This window comes from Marmota monax, unplaced genomic scaffold (genome assembly GCF_021218885.2).
Source record: "Marmota monax isolate L192 unplaced genomic scaffold, Marmota_monax_Labrador192_F-V1.1 WCK01_AAM20220418_F8-fsc00313, whole genome shotgun sequence".
NCBI lineage: Eukaryota > Metazoa > Chordata > Mammalia > Rodentia > Sciuridae > Marmota > Marmota monax.
In genome coordinates this window covers 103,403-110,030 of record NW_026695173.1, presented here as the reverse complement: position 1 = coordinate 110,030, position 6,628 = coordinate 103,403, and the positions used below count along the sequence as shown (strand labels likewise).

Here is a 6,628-nt window from a genome sequence, read left to right as displayed (position 1 = left end):
CAGCTGTGGGAGATCAATTTTTGGTCTTTAGTAGTAACTGACACTATCAACCAGAATCATGGATCAGGGACTGTGAATCAATTCTGTCCCAATAGGTGGACACACCCATGGCTAGTTTTGAGCTTCCCCTATATTAGTTAGCCAAAGTTAACAGCAATGACATTTCCTTTTACATAGACTAAAGTGAGAAGGAGAGAGTACTCTTGGACTGAAATCCAAGGTTCTCACATCACCCGCTCTTAGCTAAGCTACAATCTACAGAAGCTACAGAAATTACCTCCAAGAGAAGCCATAGCCTGTGTAGCTTTTGTGATAGAATTGAGTACAATAAAGAGAACAAATCTGAAAATTCAAGCTTTACTTGAATGAGAAAAGTGAAGAAATGGACTAAAATGGTAGAATAACTGAGGACCCACAGTTATTGAGGGAAGTTACAATCACCTCAGTGCAGAGAAACATGGCTCCCTCACAGGCAGGAGGCCTTTTTACCCTGTCTTCATGCCCGATTATCAAAATCCCATGGTCATGAATTCCTTCCTTTCTTCTTAATTTTCTTTCCTCTATCTGTTTTTTCTCCTAACTATTAACTCCTTTCATTTCATTCTAGAAATAGTTGTCCCAATCCAGTCTCCATGTTTTCTTCTCACAACCAAAGCATTTAGAATTTAAATCTCACTGTGAGGTATATAAATTGATAATGGGTGTCTTATTCTGAGCTGTTTTTTTTTTTTTTTTTTTTAGGAGACACATGTGATATCATCAATTGGTTTGTTATGATTAGTACCCACATTAAAAACCTGGGATCACTTACCTTGGAAAATGAAAACTGCAATCAAAATTTTTATTCAGATGGTGCTTGTTTATAACTGAGAATGAAAAAAAAAAGTTTTCTCTTTTCCACTGGGTACTCCCTCTCTGTCTACAGTAAGACAGGTATTCTCAAACTAAGATTTCCAATCTACTGAGATGAGCTAAAGCTATTGGACCCATATAACATCATCCTGAAAGCCTTAGCTCCAAATCTGGATAGAGGGGAAACAGAGAAGGCTCCTGGGTAGGTGCTAGAGGAAGACATTTTCAAGTCTATTACTGCATCTTATCCAGGACACTGATATTTATTCCCAACATGCTACAAAATTTACATGAATTAAAACTTATTCCAAAAAAAAACTTATTCCAATGTTTTATAGAATTACCTTTATTATTTCTATAATGTATAACATGAAAATATTATCTTTTATAATTAAATTATCTTACAGAATTGTTTCATCATGATGACTCACAAGTAATAGAAATTCAAATGGCCAGTATATCTAGACTTATATAATTATCTAGAACTTGAGATGTTCAGGGCTGAGGTTGTATCTCAGTGGCAGAGTGCTTGCCTAGCACCTGTGAGGCACTGGGTTTGATCCTCAGCACCACATAAAAATAAATAAATAAAATAAAAGCATTCTGTCCATCAAAAAGATGTTCAAAGTACTCATTCATAGTGAAATGGTGAATTCAATAACAAAACATATGAGAGCAGATTCAGAAAATATTCTTATTTTATAAACTGAATTGTACAGAAACTCTGTGTAGAAAAATAGTGTGGTCCATATGAAGTGTGTTGTGTATAGAAAAGAAAATGACATGCATGTAGGGCACCACTGAAGTTTCAATGCACTAGCAAAATGTTGGACCATCAGATCAAGATAAAATCCAGCATGTAGTATGTTTTAGCAAATCAAGTGCTTCTGTTGTTTTGTTATGAAGTGCTGATATGTGACCTCAGGCTTTATACATGCTGGGCTACACCCTCTTCTCCTGAAAAATATAGTTTTATTGGAATGCCAACATGCATTAAGTTATTATATTTTGCAGATTTTAGGCTATGACTGCATCAAACTTCTGGTCCACACAGCCTAAAATCTTCATGATGTGGTCCTCTGAAGAAATATTTTGGAAAATCCATTGATATAATTTTAATACAACCAAATATATTGACAGGTTTTTGGAACATGGATCCCTATGTGCAATCCCCAGCAGCATTCTAGTTAATTTGGGAGTCAAATATTTCAGCACTTATCCACTGGCAATAAAAATCAAAATATAATTATGAGTAAAATTGAGGTAACCAGGTAGAGTGTGAGTGTGGCATGAAGCTTCTTTCTGCATCTTGGCAAGTTTTTAGAAATATTAGAATAAAATAAATTTGATGTGTTATCACACTCAGTGTTTTATTTTATTTTTATTAGTTCATTTAATCATTTCAACAAAATCTAGAATTGAGCAAAATTCATTCCCATGTAGCTAAGAAACTTGCCAAAAGCAAGCCCAAGTGTATTGCCAGAAACGGAGATACATTTCCAAATATTTCTGGAGTTTTAAAAAAATCTTGGGCCTGGAATTGTAGCTCAGTAGAGCATATAGGTAGCATGAACAAGGATACCCAGCACCAGGGGAAAAAGAGAAATTCAGCTCTGTCCTAGACCAGCTGAAAGAGTACTGATAATTCACTAATATTCCTTGCTGGTAAAGTATGGGTCACTTCAGGTGGCCACTGAGGCCTATATGAAGGACGGATAAAAAAGTTGAAGTGCCTTGTATCTCTCTCTTTTTTTTCTTTTAGTTGTAGACCTTTGTTTTCTTTATGTTGCCGACAATCAAACCCAGTGTCTCACACAAGCACTCTACACCCATTGTCTCACACAAGCGCTCTACTACTGAGCCACAACCCTAGCTTGCCTTGTACATCCTGAAGAGCCCTCTATTCAGTCCCCAGGTGTAGGCTTGCTTCAGTTAGGTTAACATTTGTTAAGCACTTAGAACATGTGTCAGGAACATGTATTGCCTCATTAATTTCAATAAGGCCCACTTAAGACAGGTTACTTTACTATGATGTAAAAGTTAATTTAACTTGACTGCTATAAGGAAAGAAATATTTTGCATAAAGTTCTTTGCAGTGTCTGTAACCAGAAAGTACTACATGAATGGAAGTTGTCAGCAGGAGCCAGGCTTAATGGTACAAATCAGGAGAAAGAGGATCACAGTTAAAGGCTACTCTCAGCAACTGAGAACCTTCTGAATAAAAAAAAAAAAAAAAAAAAAAAAAAAAAAAAAAAAAAAAAAAAAAAAAAAAAAAACACCAGGGAGTGCCCCTGGGTTCAATTCCCAGTACCAGAGGCCTGGGGCTGGGGCTTGCTTATGACATAGCATTGGATTTTTGGTGAGTAAAGGAGTGGGGATCCCAGCCTTATCCTGCACCTTTCCCATTTAACCACCAGGAGGCAGCGACAGGTCCTTTCCAAAGCCTGCTGTGGTTCCCCCTGGTGCCCACCAGAGGGCGACCCAGCAGGGCAGCTGATCTTGGGGTCATAGTGTCAGCACTTCTTCTCTCAGTGGTCTTTTGCATAGTTAGCCCCAACCTCCCAGGGCCTTAACTAACTTGGAGGAGACAGGCCGGAACCAAGTTAATAAATACAATTCAGGATTTACTAAAAATCAGGGCTCCCCTGTTGTGCCTTCCTGGTGCTAAGGAAATAAAAAACCAGAAGGCACAAAGCTGGAGAAAGAAAAATCAATCTCAAGACAGATTTTTTAACTACCCCTCCCTTTCCCAACCCCTTCCCCTATGGCTCTTGGGACATAGCACCTGAGCAGGTACCTCAGTCCAGGAAGAATGTGGCCGGCACCAAGGTATATCTGTCCTGCCCAGGAGGGCAGACAGGCCCTGGGATCACTTGTTTTCAGCCCTTGATAACCCAGAGACCTGCTCCTAGCAGGGGCCAGGCTGAGGCACCAATTGGAGGCACCTGAGGGTGGTGGTGGTAGGGGGAGAACAGCATAACAACCCAGGCAACATAAGCAGCTGAAAGGGGGTCCAGCCCCCTCTCCAGTTCAACCAGTAGCCTGATAAGTCATGTCTCATCCATCCCCCCTTCTCCGCTTGAGCCTGCCTGTTCTGCATTCAGCTGAGGATCTTCCTGGGCAGTTCGACAGAGGTACGGATGAAAACTGCATCCCATTGCACATAGTTTCCCTTTCGGATATCCTGGTGGGAGATGAACTTGTGGTATCCAAAGCCCAGAGAACTCTCATCCAAGGAGCTTCACCATGTGCCTGGCTTTTGGAAATTTTTCCAGATTGAGTCAGAGTGGAAAGTCTCAATGACATGTATGGCTTAGCAAGACCTGGGTTGCTCTGATCTAGCAGGGAGAACATGACACGATGGGCAAAAGGCCTCTCAAGGAGATTGTCAAAGGTGCCTGGTAGCACACGAATGTACAGAGAGAGATGTGTGCCCTCACCACTGCCATTGCCAATGAGGAGTGCAGACACCTGTAGCTTGTAACCATACTTATGTGTATAGAAGGCTGGGCTGAAGCACTCGAGGTTGGGCTTGGCCTCTTGTAGCCTCTGCCCATAGCTGCCAATCTTCCAGATGAGCACTCCATCACTGCCTACTAATAGTTCCTCCAGCTCTCGTCACAGCTCCTGCAGCTCCTGCCACTGCCAGTTCACCAGGGCACACATCATAGCCAGAGGTGGCTTCACACTCCCCTCTATGTGCAGCGTCATTGCCAGCTTAGGGCACTGTTGGAAAAGCCCCAGGCAATGAGGGAATGGAGGACAGTTACCAAAAGGGAAGACTCAGGGGTAGCAGGCGCCCAACTCTGCATGAGAAAGACAGGGTGCTAGGAAGAACCTGCAGCTGAACAGGAAGGGGAAGGACCTTAAATAACTAAACTGCCAGGAAACCTAGTCTTCATCTAGGACTTCGTGGGCTAAAGAGTGGTTGACAGGAAGAAGGGGCATCTCACCCTGTGCCTGCAACCGGAGTCTTTGAACTGGCATAGCACCAAGGCAGTCCTTCCGCTGTCCGTCAGATGATTTGGCAGATCCTCCTGAGCCACAGTGCCCATGCCACACTGGTTAGGGCAGGGCACAGGCAGCCTTGGGCAATGGTACTGGTGACTCTGTACCTATTGACTTCCTTTGTGGAATAGGTGCACTTGGGGCACTCAGAAGTGGCATGTTGGGCCAGTAGTCCCCGCATCATTCAGGCACCACGCTTGTTCTAACAGTACACACTCTCTTGGGGGCACATACCCTCATGGCTCTCAAAGGCTTCCCCACTGAAATCACAGCCACAGAACTCGCACTTGAGGCATCGCTTGGGGCAGTTGTGTGGCAAGAGTGCAGGCAGATCACGGCCATTCAGCTTGGCAGGACAGCGATTGGTGCAGGGAACTACATTGAAGCTGCAGGTATTCAGGTGTCTCTGTAAAGGACGAAGTGGCCCACTCCAGCAGCAGCCATCCTCACTGTGGATGCAGTGGATGGGCAGGCCTAGCATCTGGACCTCCAGCTCTGGGTCTGGGTATATCTCGGCATAGTCCAGTGGAGGTTGGTCCTCAGGGAATTTGAAGACTCCTTCACTGAGGAACTCCTGCATGTAGGTGTCACAGAAGCGGTGGCCTTAGGTAGATTTCCTTTGTGCAATAGGTGCACATAGGGCACAGCAGCCCCCGCTTGGGCTTCTCCAGGAACTTGTAGTGGAAGCCGGGCATGGCGGGAGAGTGGTAGGCCAGGCAAGTGGGGCTGGGCACGTGGTGGCCCCTGGAGGCATGAACTGGCAGGCCCGCCCAAAGCCACTAAGTGTTTTAAATATGCTTTATATTTGAAATAGTAATACTCTATAAATCTTTCTTCATTTAAAAAATGATTGCATACTACATTATTTTACAGATATAAAAACAGAATTCTTAAAGAGTATTTGGACTATTTCTAATTCATAAGAAAATTCTATAATGAATATTCTTTACATATACATATGTAATATATCAGTATAAATCTTTTTGTATATGAATGTATACATGCAAAAACAGGATATATACCAAAGAGTCTTCTTGCATGTTTTCTGTATGAAATATGCACATTTGGGGCTGGGGTTGTGGCTCAGTGGCAGAGCACTTGCCTAGCATGTGTGAGGCACTGGGTTTGATTCCCCAGATATTTGTTTATTCTTAAGTGAAGGATAACTCTAGATCCTAGAAGTTGTCCACCATACATCAGTACCATACATCAATAAAGAGCCATTAGCAACTAAAAAAGTATTAAGAAGAAAAAATATACACATTTTTATGTTATATATATATATATATATATATATATATATATATAAATTCTCCTTAACATGAAAACTCCAAATGCAATAATGACAACAATCACAAATACTGGTCAGACATTTCTCCTCTAACAGAGAACAGAGCTTCTAGGATAAATGGCTAATTACAGGTCTGGAACAAGAAAATAAATGATGTGCTTGAAACATCTTGTTTTGTGAGAAAGTGAAAAGTACTCCAGGATGAATGGGAACACATCAAAAAGATGTGTAATCAGCTTTAAATGGCAGCTGCTGTTTATACCTGGGGCATGTGAGTACCAAAATGATAAGCTTCATCTTCTTGCCCACTTATGATTTGTTTGCTATATTTGTTTTAGTAGAATCAATAAAAAAATCATCATTTGGCCACCACATAGTAATAATTTGACACAAGGAGGAATCATCTATAAAATATTAATTCTACTGGGTGAAAATTTGAGGACCAACCAGATATTTATAAAGCCACAAAATATCACC

General features: G+C 41.7%; 1 pseudogene; it reads right to left on the bottom strand.

Moving 5' to 3' along the window:
• Positions 1–3,952: 3,952 nt before the first annotated feature.
• LOC124081862 (TNF receptor-associated factor 4-like) lies at positions 3,953–5,555 on the bottom strand (annotated as a pseudogene).
• Positions 5,556–6,628: the final 1,073 nt, after the last annotated feature.